This window comes from Sminthopsis crassicaudata, chromosome 6 (genome assembly GCF_048593235.1).
Source record: "Sminthopsis crassicaudata isolate SCR6 chromosome 6, ASM4859323v1, whole genome shotgun sequence".
Lineage (NCBI taxonomy): Eukaryota > Metazoa > Chordata > Mammalia > Dasyuromorphia > Dasyuridae > Sminthopsis > Sminthopsis crassicaudata.
Window position 1 is genome coordinate 255,670,466 of NC_133622.1, and position 12,501 is coordinate 255,682,966.

The following is a 12,501-nucleotide window of genomic DNA, read 5'->3' on the forward strand; positions in this document are numbered from 1 at the left end:
TCCCCGGGAGGCAGAGGCGACACAGGAATCTCGTTTTCCAATCTTCCTCACCGTGCTCCCTCCTCACACACATGTGGTGAACCCAGCCCCGGCAGGACTCGCACTGCAGCTGCAAGGCGGGACGGGGTCACCGGGCGGCTCGGAAGGGAGCTCAGCCCAGGCACCCCCTGCATGACGCTGCCTCATCCTTGTGCCTGGAACAGCCCCGGGCTCCCCATCTTCTCTCCTCAGGGCTGGAGCTTCCCCGGCCCATCAGAGGAGAATCCGCGCCTCTGCCCCCTCCCCGCCGGAATCCGGCTCACCATGGTGAAGACGTCGCTGTTGCCCTCGTCAGTGAGCCGGTTGCAGTAGGAGCACGTGTCCTCCATGGTGACCGTCACCATGGGGCCCTTGTCCTGTTTCTGGGCGCTGTCCGGGGCCTCTGGGAGGCTGTCAAACGTGGACCAGATGTCGGTGTCCGAGTCCTCGGAGGAAGAGTCCTCCAGGCTGTCCAGGTATTCTTCATCTTCGTCTTCCTCATCCTAGGTGTGCAAAGGCAGCCACGTAGGGAGCTTCCCGGACTCTAATTTTTGCTCCTGAACTTAAAATACCACGAGGGAGCATTTCCCCACCCCCCCGGACGGACCACCACAAAATTCCATTTACACCCCGTGGTTCGGGGGGGTGTTCGTTTGCTGAGGCAGTTGGGGCTAAGTGACTTGCCCAGAGTCACACAACCAAGCAGTGGGAGCAGATTTGAACTCAGGCCCTGACTTGGGGGCGGGCGCTCTACGCTCTGCGCCACCCAGCTGCCCGCCCATTGATTTTTAAAAACGAATTCCCCGATTTGCATTTTTGTACACAGCTGCAGCAACATCCGGGGCCTGGGCTGCGGGCGCTGGAATTGTGGTACCAGCCCCCACTGCAAGGGGCCAAAGGCTCCATACGGGGACTTTTCTGCGTTACATCAGGACAGCCTGCTGGGCCAAAGCCCTGGGCAGCCTCCAGTCCGGAGGCCAGGATTGCCGCCCTTTTGGGCCCTTCAGTCTCCTCGTCTATGAAGCGCTTCCTCCTACCAAGCCTTTTCCTAGAAGTCGGGGAGCACAGAGAAAGGGGCGAGAGGACTGTCCCTATGTGATCAAGGGGGCGCAGGGAATCAGCCAGGTGCCGGGGCAAAGGAAGAGCCAGAGGGCCGGAGCCCCATGCCAGCGGGCTCCGGCCTCTCCCCGAGCCCCTCCACCTGCACAGGAACATGGAAGCCTGGACGGCAGCCCTGGTAGGGCAGGTGAGGGGGGGACGGAAGGGGCTGCCCCTCCCCCACGCCCGGTCCACTGTCTATCTCCTTCCCTTCTGCAAACAGTGTGGTGGGGTTCCCTCATCGAGGGGTGAGGGGTGGGCCACTCACGTTGTACGAGTCCCGATTCTGCAGAAAGAGGATCTTCTGGAGCTGCAGGTCCCAGTCCACCTGGTTCAGGTTCACCACCAGGGAGAGCAGGCTGCAAAAGGAAGGGGCAGGGGGGGAGCGTGCATCCCCAGGTCACGGGAAGGGGCAGCCGTGGGGAAGGACCGCCCCGGGAGAGCCCAGCACCAACCCCTCCGCCCCCCTGGATCGGACTCTGATCCAAAGGCGAAAGACCGAGTCTGGAGTCTGGGCAGCCTGACGTTGAATTGTGGCGCGTACCTCTGCCCGTGTGGGATAAGGGGCAAAGAGACCCCTGAACTACCTGGCCCCCTCCCCGTGTGAGAGAAACACCCGAGGAGCCTTTGGGCCCAAGCAGGGGAGCTCTCTGAAGGCCGGACTTCCCATCCCCCAGGGCAAGCCCTGGAGACGGTGGGGCCCCGAACCTCCAGTCTCGCTCGCCCCAGGGGTGGGAGCCTTGGAGAAAATGCCGGGCTGGGCCCCTCCACACCCAGACAGCCCCGAGGTTACCAGGGCGGAGCCCGGGGGAAGAGCTGCAGGCCCCAGGCCGAGCCACCCCCAGGAAGCGGAGATCCTCCCCAGCCCCACCTTACCTGCGCACAAACGAGTTGGTCTTCTCCAGGAGCCCGTGCGCCTGGGGGTGATACACGACGATCAGGTCGCACTTGATTTTTGTTTCTGCTCTCAGGATTTGATTGAGCTGCAAGAGCGGGTGGGAGGGGAAGGACAAGGGGCCGCCGGGAGGCAAGGGGACCCTGGGTGCTTATCGGTTCCACACCACAGGAGGGCGGTCGGGGCGCTCAAGCTCCCTACGTCCCAGAAACCGCCCCCTAAATACCAGGAGCTTCCACTGCCAGGCTGGCGTCTCCCACCCTGGGGCCCGCCAGACCGACCCGAGCCTCGTCTCCCCCCTCCCCTCCCTCTGACTGCTGAGACCCTTTCTACCCGGTCTCGTGCTGACAAGACCCCGCTGCCCCCATTACCCAGCTGGCCCTGCCCCCCCCCCCCCACGCCCGGCATCGGGGCCGCCTCCGCACCTGCTGGACAAACCCGCCGCACTGGGTGCTGACGATCCTCTCCGGGAAGCCGAAGCGGTACACCAGCTTGAGGATCTGCTCGGCCGTCTCCTCGGGGGAGCAGGTCTTCATGGGGGCGACCTCCACCCAGCGCGTGTAGTGGTCCACGACCACGAAGATGAAGCGCGCTCCCCTGGCCGTCTGCTTCATGGGCCCCACCAGCTGGAGGCCCACCAAGTGGAAGAGGCCCCGGGCCTGGGGGCGAAGAGTACGGTCAGGGGAGGAGCTGCAGCTGGCAGCCGGCGGGCACTACCAGCATGTTTGCCAGGCCCAGAGACGGCTCGGAAGGGGACTCTGGTGGAGGTGCTTGGGAGCTGGGAGCCAGCAAGCCTGGGGTCCAGACTGATGGTCCGCCCTCCTAAGGGCTCGATTTCTTCATCTGAACCCCCAGCTGGTACTGTGGCAAGGCTGAGGGCACAGAGCCCGCAGCTCCGAACCCTGGCACCGACCAGCTGTGTGAGTCTAGCGGCCTTGCCACGGGAGTTCCAGGGCCTCGGGGTGCAAGCTCAGGGCCCTGGACAACCCTCTTCCCCAAGGATGTTGCCGCCAGCCCGGCTTCCCGAGCTTCTCCGTGCCATCCCCTCTCCCCACCCGGGCACAGACAAGAAGGGACCCCTCCTTCTGATGCCCATCGAGAAACAAATGCACTTCTGCCAAAGGCTGCCCTCCCCTCCTCCCCACAGAGAACTGGGAGCTCACTGAGGCAGGGGCGCCTCCGTCTGCTCCATGCCCGCTCTGAGCCTGGTGCAGGCCCACAGTCCATGGGGGTGAGTCCTACAAGGCCCCCTTCACCCACTTATCTTCGGGTGTGTTAAGTAGGACTCTGTCAAAGGGATGAGAACCCAGTCCTGGGGGGGGGCCACTTTGGGGGGGACCCCCTTCTTCACAGCCCCCGGTCCCGTTCTTAGTACACCTGGCACCCAACAAGGTACCTGGGCCGCAGGGAGCTCCCTTCGGGATTGGGGGGGCTGCTTCTTGGCCTTCAGCAACAAGGGCGGCTCCTTCAGCTCGGTCGTCGGCCCGTCTTTCTTGGGAGCGCGGGCCAGCTTGACTTTCTTGAAGGACTCGGTTTCCCCAACCTGTGAGGACGAAGCTCAAGGCTGGGGCCCCGCCTGGCCAGGCGGGCATCTGGCCCAGGGGGAAAGTGCCATTCTTGAGGGGACCCTGAGGCTGCTACTTCCCTGCTTTTAGAGGGGCAGACGCGGGCAGGGAGTCCCCAGCCGCGGCCCCTGAGCCCACTTACCTTGTTAGCTCGGGTTTCCTTCTCTGCCAACTTGTCCTTCTGGCATTTCTTACACTCCTTGACCTGGAAGGGGGAGGACCGTCAGGCTTTCAGGCTGGGCCGCCTGACCTTCCCAACCTTCTCCTCCCCCTCCCCCTCCCCCTCCTCTCCCTCCTCTCTAGACCGAGGATTCTGTTTGCATCTTTGGCTGTTTTATTAAACAATTTACCTTTTGAAAGGCGGCTGGGAAAAGTCTGCCCAGACCCACAACTAACATCCCTAGGACAGGCAACAATATTCCCATTTTACAGCTGGAGAAACTGAGGCTCACAGAATCTAGTGCCTTGCCAAGGTGGCGCCGGCAGCAAGTGCGAGTCAGCCCCAGCTCCCAGTCCGGGCGGCCGTGGCGGGCAGCAGGGTCCCTGAGGGTGCAGCCCACCCAGGGGCGCTGGGCCTCTGCCCAGGCGGAGTCTCTGCGGGGCTGAGCTGCCTTAAAGGCAGGAGAGGACGTGCTCCCAAAGGATATCAGGAGCCAAGGGTCAGCCGGGGCTGGGCTCGCTCTCCAGAGGCGGGGATTACCCAGAGGGGGGGGGGGGTCTCCAAGCGGGGTCGGAGGCTCAGAACTTTCAGGATGGAACGTTGGCGCCTCTAACGAGTAAGATCTAGAAACACCCAGGACGAGCCCGAGGAGCCCGATTCCCACAAATGTCAGAACCGCGGGGGGGGGGGGGGGGGGGCAGGTGATGGCCCGTGAGCTAAGGGGAGCCGGGGCCCCTCGAGGCGCAGGTTTGGGGGGAGGGCCGGCAGCCTCGCTGCTACATCCATGGCAACCATTGGCCCAGTCCCAACCTTGAGGCCGCGGCTTCTCGGAGCAGCTCCTGTCACAGCAGGGGGAGGGAGGGCGCTGGTTCTGGGCCTGCGCCCCAGCCCTCGCCCGGCTCTTGGGAACAACCCCAAAATCAGAGGCCTCGGGGGAGGGGAGAGCGCGACCCTTAGAGGGTAAGGGGGGGCCCAAGACCAAAGAAGTTAGAGAAGTGCCCCCGGCTCCTGAAGGACCCTCAGCCGCTCCTCCCCGCGGGAGCAGCCAGGAGGGGGACTTTGCAGAGGCCTCAGGCAGTGACTGCCCTCTCCCCCGGCTCCCTGGCGGGGGGCAGAGCCCGGACAGCTGCCTGCCCCCATTAGGGGCAGCTTCTGCAGCGGGAAGTGGGCTTTGCCCAGGGAACAAGACAAGGGAAGGAAGGAGGCCCCGCCCCCACTTCCCAGTGGCCTCTGGCTCTTAGGTCAATTTAAATTTTAAATAGGAACCGTGGGCCCAAAAGAAACAAGGGAGGATGGGGAAGGACCAGGGACAGCTGGGATTCCTTTCCTGGCCTCCACTTACGAGCTCAGCCGGCCCACTTTGCAGCCCCCTCCCCAGCACCGGCGCAAGGTTTGAATGGACAGGATTTGGGTCAAGAGGCGGTTCCAGGTCTCTGGGCACATACATTTTAACCCATTCGGGACCGCCTGCCATGGGGGAGGGGGGGAGTTGGAACAGAAGGCTTCGCGAGGGTCAGTGCTGAAAAGTTACCCAGGCATGTCTTGTGTAGGAAAGCGGGGCGCAGCTAGTGGGGGGGTGGATGGAGCACCAGGCCTGGGGTCAGGAGGAGCCGAGTTCCGATCCCACCTTATACAGGACTTCCTGCTGCGTGACCCCAAGCGCCTCAGCAGAAAGACTTGTTTCCAAGAGGCAGTTCTGGCAGGGGCAGGGACCAGCGAACGTCCTTAAAGGCCCGGCTGAGCCCCTCAGCCCAGGCCCCCCCCCCCTGCGCAGCCAGTATTTTCAGAGAGTAAAAAGGGTCCAACTACCACGAAGGAGGGAGGGCGGCAGCCTGGGGCCCCTTCTCCGCAGCTGTTCCAACGCCCCCCAAAACAGGAGCCCGGAGGAAAGCAAATGCAGGAATCTCCGGGGTCACGTTAAGCTACCGGGTCAGAGCCCCAAGTTCAGAAACCCTGGGGGGGGGCGGGGATAAATGGCTCCACTGGAGCAGCGGGAGCCGGGCTGGGCCACTCTCTGCCCCCACCGGCCGCTGGAAGGTTTTAGGCTGGGGGGGGTTTATGCCAAGTTGGCCCCGGTTCCGCCCTCCCCGCGGCCTGGGATTTGGGGGGAAGGCCAAGGCAGAGGGCGGCTCCCCAAAGAGGAAACCTGCCTCCCAGAGGAGTCCCAGCACTGGGGTCTGAAGCCCCTCTCCCCCCCACCCCCCCCCCCGGCGAGCTCTAGTTACCCATTTCCGGGAGTCGTAAACCACCCCGGGCCAGTAGTAGGACTTGGTGACATTGCCCCCGGTCTTGCGGATGCCCAGGTGCCCCCGCTCGGAGATGTGGGCCTCCAGGAACGCCTGCCTCTTCTCCTCCAAAGTAAAAAGGATCTTCTGCTTCTTCCCTCGGCCCTTGTAGTAAAGGTGATTCCCTGGCGAAAGAGCCAAAGCCCAGAGCGGCCGCGTGAGACCCCGGAGCTCCCCAGCCACCCCCACCCCCGTGACCTTGGCCCTTGACCTCGGCCCCCTCGTTCAGGAAGCATCGGATTGCCAAGGCCACGGGCACTGTCAGGCCCGGACTTGAGGAGGAGGATCCCCGGGGTCCTGATTACCTAGCAACCCCCCCCCCCAAAGACTGCACGGCAAAAAGCACTTAGCAGCCTGGTCCTGCCTTCAATGCCCTCCCGCTGAAAGGGGGGGGCGATAGGTGAGGGCAAAATAGGGGGGGGGGTCAGAATAGAGCCAGATTTGCCCCTTTGAGGCTTTTAGATGGTGGCTCAGGGGCAGCGCTTTCTTCGAGAGGAAGCCCAGCTGTCACCCCTTCCTCCCGGGGGAGCCTGGGACCTACCTCTGGGCCTTTGTGCCAGACATTAGCCCACAGTTCCGATCCATTTAAAAACCTGGCTGAGTGACCCTGGGCAAGTCACTTAACCCCCGCTGCCCCGGCGCAAAAAGTTAAAAACCAGGGAAGCAGGTGGAGGCGGCTGGGGAGGGGGGAGGGGGTTCAGAGAGGCAGGAAGGCGGGAGGAGCCCAGCCCCCAGGGGGGAGATGATAAAGTGGTTTAGTGGCCCTTGATTGCTGCCTTTTATTATGTCAATGGCCTCCTAATGCGCTCCGCCCCCGCTCAATTTTCCCGCTCAATTTTCCCCCTCAGCCCAGTGAATCAGCCCCGGCCTCCCTCCCTCTCCCGGGGCCCAGACTTCAGAAGGGCTGAGTCCTGGGGGGGGGGCCTTATTCCCTACCCCAACACACACACAGCGCCCTACAAATCACCCCCATCTCCTGCTCTCAGAATCGCCCGGACTCCCCCACAGCCAGTCCCAGAGGGGCCCCCATTATTTCCTTTTCCATCTGGACGCCCCCAAAGACCGTCCATCAGTCCGGAAGCGGCCCCTCCTGGGGGCTCCGGGCCGTCCCCACCGGCCACCTCCCTTCAGGGGCAGCAGGGCATTTGAGCCCCTTCCCGCCCGCCTCTCCTCGGACTCCTCCCCCAAGCTTCCCACAGTGCCCCCAGGACACCCACAGGAGCCAGCTCGGCGGGGCACCAGCCTTTGAAAGTCCCAGAAGCTGGGGAGCAGCCGGGCTGGAGGTGCAAAGAGGGCCGGGAGGCTGGAGGACCCCTGGACTTCCGGCCACAGGTGAGGGCGGGAGGGAGCTCCCTGACCTAGTCTAGGAGGAATCAGGGACTGGGGGAGGGGCGGGGAGGGAAGGCCATCCAAGGTCAAGTTCTGGGACCAGAGAGAGGGCAAGAGGGAAACACTGACCTTCCTGAAAGAAATTCGCCTTCTGCAGCAGCTGCCTCCGCAGAGCCTCCGGGGAAGAGCCGGCCTTCAAAAGCTGCAGAGCCGTGGCCTGGCGGGAAAGAAGCAGCGGGTCGGGGAGTGGGGGGCTGGGGGCCCTGACCTGGCAGCCCCCTGATAGCCGGCTCCCCTGGCGGCCGGGGCCCCCAGACCTGCGGCATGCTCCCCCTCTGCACCCTGCACCCGCTCACCTGCCGCTCCCTCCGAAGGGACTCCATCCTCGCAGTCTCAGCTGATGGGCAGCAGCCGCCAGCCCGGGCCTTATTTAAAGCAAGGGGGCTGCCTCTTCACTCCCCCCAGCCCCGCCCCCACCAGTCCTACCCATCCCCCTCACCACCGTCCCCTTCCTGCTCCTGCCGCAGCACGGCCGGCCCATCTTGTTGGGACCCAGGAGCCCAAAGGAAGTGTATTCCCCCAGAAGCCTCCTCGACACTGCTGGGGGGGGAGGAGGCTCCCCAAGGTCCTCCCCAGCTGGCCAGGCCTCTGGACTCTGCTGCCTGAAGGGAGAGCAAGACTTTGGGCAGCTCTGCCCGCTTAAAAATTTACCGGGAAGCCGGGACAAGGCTCTGAAAGGGAGGCTGGGCGAAGGGAGGCTGGGCTGGGCTCTCATTCCTATTGCTCAGTGATAAATGGCTGCACCCAGAGAAAGAACCACAACTCGGCATTTGCCCTCCTGTTGTTCTCTTGCATTTTGTTTTCCTTCCCAGGTTATTTTTACCTTCTTTCTAAATCTTTTTTTGTGCAACAAGAGAACTGTATAAAAATGTACCCACATATTGCATTTAACTTATACCTTAACATGTTTAACCAAAAAAAGAAGAAATAACTGAGGAAAGGAGAAAGGAGGCTGGAGGACTCCCGGCTTTGCTCCGGCCCCAGCTCCTCCCGGCTTCCCCTGCTCTCCCAGCTCCTCCTCCTCCTCGGGCCTTTGAGCTCCCCAAGCCTTTACTCCCCTGTCCCCTTTCCCCCAAAGCGCCTCCGTGCTGGCCACAGCCCACCTCCCCTCGGCCGGGCGCACCCTGACCTGGCGGGGCCCCCTTGTCCAGCGCCGAACCAGGCCGCCCCTGGCCGGGCCCCCTCCCCTCCAGGCTCTCATTTTGAGGCTCGAGGTGCATCAGGGCCACAGGATTTGAGTGTGATGGGACCTGGGCCAGCAACTCCCCATATTCCCGGGACAAGTGGGGGCCTAGCCCCTCCCCCCAGGGCAGCCTTCCCAACATCAAGTGGGCCTCTGAGCCCTCCCCTCCAGGAGGACGTGGTCCTCGCACCCCAGGACAGCCATCTTGCCTTCTCCAGTCCCTGGGCCCTTCCTCCCAGGCTGACCCGTCCATTCCACCTCCTCCAGCCCCTCTTGTCATCCTCTCTCTGACCTCTGGACACTTTCTGCGCCTACAAACAGGCTTGTGCTCTCCCGCCCTCAAAGAGCCCCCATCCCCGCGCGTCCTGTCCCCTCCTTCCCCTTTTTGCCTTGCGAAAGACTGGGCGGATTTGTAGCCGGCTGGCCTGGGAGACAGCACTCCTCTGGCCCCGGGGTACATGGGGGGGTCTTGTGGGCCCCCCTCAGGGTCACCTCAGCAGAGGAGCGGACTCAGCTGCCCCCCCCTTCCCCATTACTGGGTTCCTATTGCAGTGAAGGAATGAGGACTTTGTTTTCTCTGCCAAAAAAAAAAAAAAATGTTCTTTGATGTAGAAATTAGACTAATTGGGGGTCGCCTCCCCAAGACAATGGGGAGAGAATCCAGAGCCCTCCCTTGGCCTCCCTGAGCGGCCTCAGGTCAGTGACTTACCTGCCCAGGTGTAGGCAGCCTCCAGCATGAGCTGTCGGGTCTGCAAAGCGCCCCACTGAACTGGCGCTGCTGGGGCCCCTTGGACGGATGAGGGAGTGGCGGCAGGTTAGGGGATTTTCTCAGGGTCCCGGAGCCTCGGAATTCAGGCCTTCCTGCCGCGAGCTTCCGCCCCCTCCTGGAGGAGCCCCTGCTGCTTAGAGGAGGGTCCCTTGCAGCCCAAACCTCAGCCCCTCTGGGAGGGATCCGCAAACTGGCCAAGAGTCAATGCTCGAGGTTTTGTGGGCGCAGAGACAACAGCAAGGCTCCGGCAAACCTCCATGGGATTCTTGTAGAGGAAATTAAAAGTGTATAACAAGAACTGAGGCCGCAGGGCTTTTTGGGGGTTTTTTTGATGTGGATTATTGAGAAGGAAAATTGGGATTCTTTTTGAGAGGAAAACTTTCCGCTTAATTGGGATCCAAAGAGCCAAACCAGGGGCCGGTGTTCCTGCCGGCGCAGGGACGGAACAAAGGAGCGCGGTGACAGTGATGGAGAATTTCCTGGGGAAAAGCAGCAGGAATCCTTCATCTCAAAGTTAAAGCTCAGGCAGATTTAATCAAGATTTAGACAAATGGGGAAAGCGCACTTCGAACCGAGCAGCCTAGGTTTACACCATTAGCGCCCGAGGCTGGGAAAGCGGCCGACTCCTCCTCCTCCTCCTCCTCCTCCTCCTCCTCCTCCTCCTCCTCCTCCTCCTCCTCCTCCTCCTCCTCCTCCTCCTCCTCCTCCTCCGCTCCCCTTTCCCAGGGGAAACTCCCCTCGGCGCTCCCCGTTTCCCTTCTAATTGCTCCCCAGAGGCAGGCCCAAGGACAGCCTCCGCACCACCGTCCGGACCGGTTTTCAGAACCTCTGCTCCTCCTGGGACGGGATGCAGCCCTCGGCAATGTCCTGGCAATCCCGGCTGTAGGAAGGATGCAGGGGAAACCCCAAGGGCAGCGGGGACCCCGATACTGTTCAAGAAATCCCTAGGCTCCCCGGCAGTCACCTTAGGATTGGGGCTGCTGAGGGGCCCTGCTTCAGGGGGGCTGGGAGCCTCGTCCTTGGGGGGGGCCTCTCCCACCTGGGCTCAGACAAGTGCTCGGTATCAGGAGGGGGGGTCCTCAGCCCCATTGCCAAACTCCCCCCCCTCCCGGTGTGGAGTTCTTTTGTTCTGCCCCTCCCCCCAAGTGGATGTGCCTGCTCTTTGCTCTTTCCTCCCTGGGGATTTAGCCCTCTTTAATGGAAGGTCCGATTAGGAATCACAACTTCTCTCCACTTAGAGATTGTGGAGACACCAGTCCAGAACCCGTTTGGGGGATCCCCCGTACCCCAACCCTCTGGCTACTACAAACAGACATGTCTGGCCTCTCAAGCTCCCCTCAATCTGGCTCCGGACGCCTTTCAGACCTGGCCCGCGTCAGGCCGTTCTCACCGATCCCCCCAGTCAGCAAAGCGCCCCCTCTGGTCCCATCCCAGGCCGCTCGCCCTCCCTTAAGGCCCCAGCCCCGCCTTGGGCTCCCCCCTCCCCCAATCTCATGGTTACTTGTTTTTAGGGCTCATTCCCAGCCCTGTCCCAGAGAATCAAGGACCCTCTCACTTTCATCTTTACACCAAAAGTACAGCCGGTGCCAAATAAGTGCTGAACGGTGCCAAATAAGTGCTGGTTTATTGATAGCAGGACTTTCTGAGACAGCAAGAGGCAGAACACAGCTCCGCGGCCGCAGGGCACAGCGCGGGTCCGCGCCAGGGGACGGAGCCGCCCGGCCGGAGGGGAGCAGGACGAGCCCAGGCTTCACTCAAGGCCAAGGGGCCGGTTTGGGGCGGCTGAGCTCGGAATAACCGCGGGAGCCGGCGGGAGCGGCCCGTGCCTGAAAAGGGACGTCAAGGTCACCAAGAGACCCGGAGATTGGGGAGGGGCAGGGCCCAAGTGGCGCCGGGCCCCCTGGGCTCCTCTCAACCCCCCCCTTTCAGAGCCGCTTCTGAGGCAGGCTCAGCTTCAGGCCCCGCCCTCTCTCTGTGGAGGGGGGGAGTGGGGGGGGTTGTGTTGTTGTGGGGGGGGGGCGGCACACACTGTCCCGGCCATCCCGGTTCTCTGCCTCTGTCAGCCTAAGGCTTGCATGTCCCCTAGTTGTCTGGTGATGACTTAGCAGGTCATGGGGGGAGGGGGAGGCTGTGCGGGAGCAGCGCGGGTCGGGGTTCCGGGGGCCGCAGGGAGGCCCTCTGCCAGACCTTTCCTGTCTCTGGGGGATGATCGCTGGAGGAAAGGCAGAGCCGGAGGAGGAAGGCCCCTGAGCCCCCCCCCCCAGCCAGAGGGCAGCCCAGGGTGATAGTCTGGGACCAGCCAGCAGAGGGAGCCGGGCCTGGGGAGGGGGAACACGAGCAGAAAGCCCCCCCACGTTGGCCCCCCCAGCTGCTCGGGGCCCCGGGCCCAGCCCCCGGACTCACCCCCGCGGTGCCGCTGCGTCACTCTGGGGCTGGGGGCCCGGGGAAGCAGGCCTTGCACCGGAACGCGCTCCTCCAGCCGTCGCCCCGGTACCAGCGCTGCACACAGGTGCGATGGGCCCAGGCCTGGCACGCGCCGCACTGCAGCTGGGAAGGCGGACCGCCGTTACCCGGCAAGCTCCGCGGGAACCACCACGGACCGATCGCCCGCTCCCACCCCCCCACAAAACCACTAAGCGCCCCCTGAGCTGCTCTCCCCTTCCCCCCTCCTTGCCCCTCCCGGAGGGTCCGGCCCCAGGGTGCCATGGAGCAGGTCAGACGCCCCTGGGGAAGGCTCCCCAGCGGAGCAAGGAGCACGCTGGGAGGGAGGGCAAAGGGGGTCCCGGGCTGCAGGCCCACTCACCATGGTGAAAACTTCACTGTCGCCCCTGTCGGCCAGCTGGTCGCAGTAGGGACACGTGTCCTCCACGCCCAGGGCGGCCACCAGCACCGTCTCCGAGTCCTCGTCTGGGGCCGGCTCCGAGGAGGCCGAGGGGAAGGGAGCGGAGGGCAGAGCGTCCTCCCCGTCCAAGTCCTCCTCCTTCTCCTCGGAGCCCAGGTCTTCCTCCTCAGACTCATTCTCTGCCTGGGGGGCGAGAGCCCAAGCCCGGCCTCAGCACTGTCTGCCCCCACCCCCAGGGGCTTCCCGCCCACCCCTCTGCTGGTCTCTGCGCCAGCCCCTTACTGAGGAGGCCCCAAC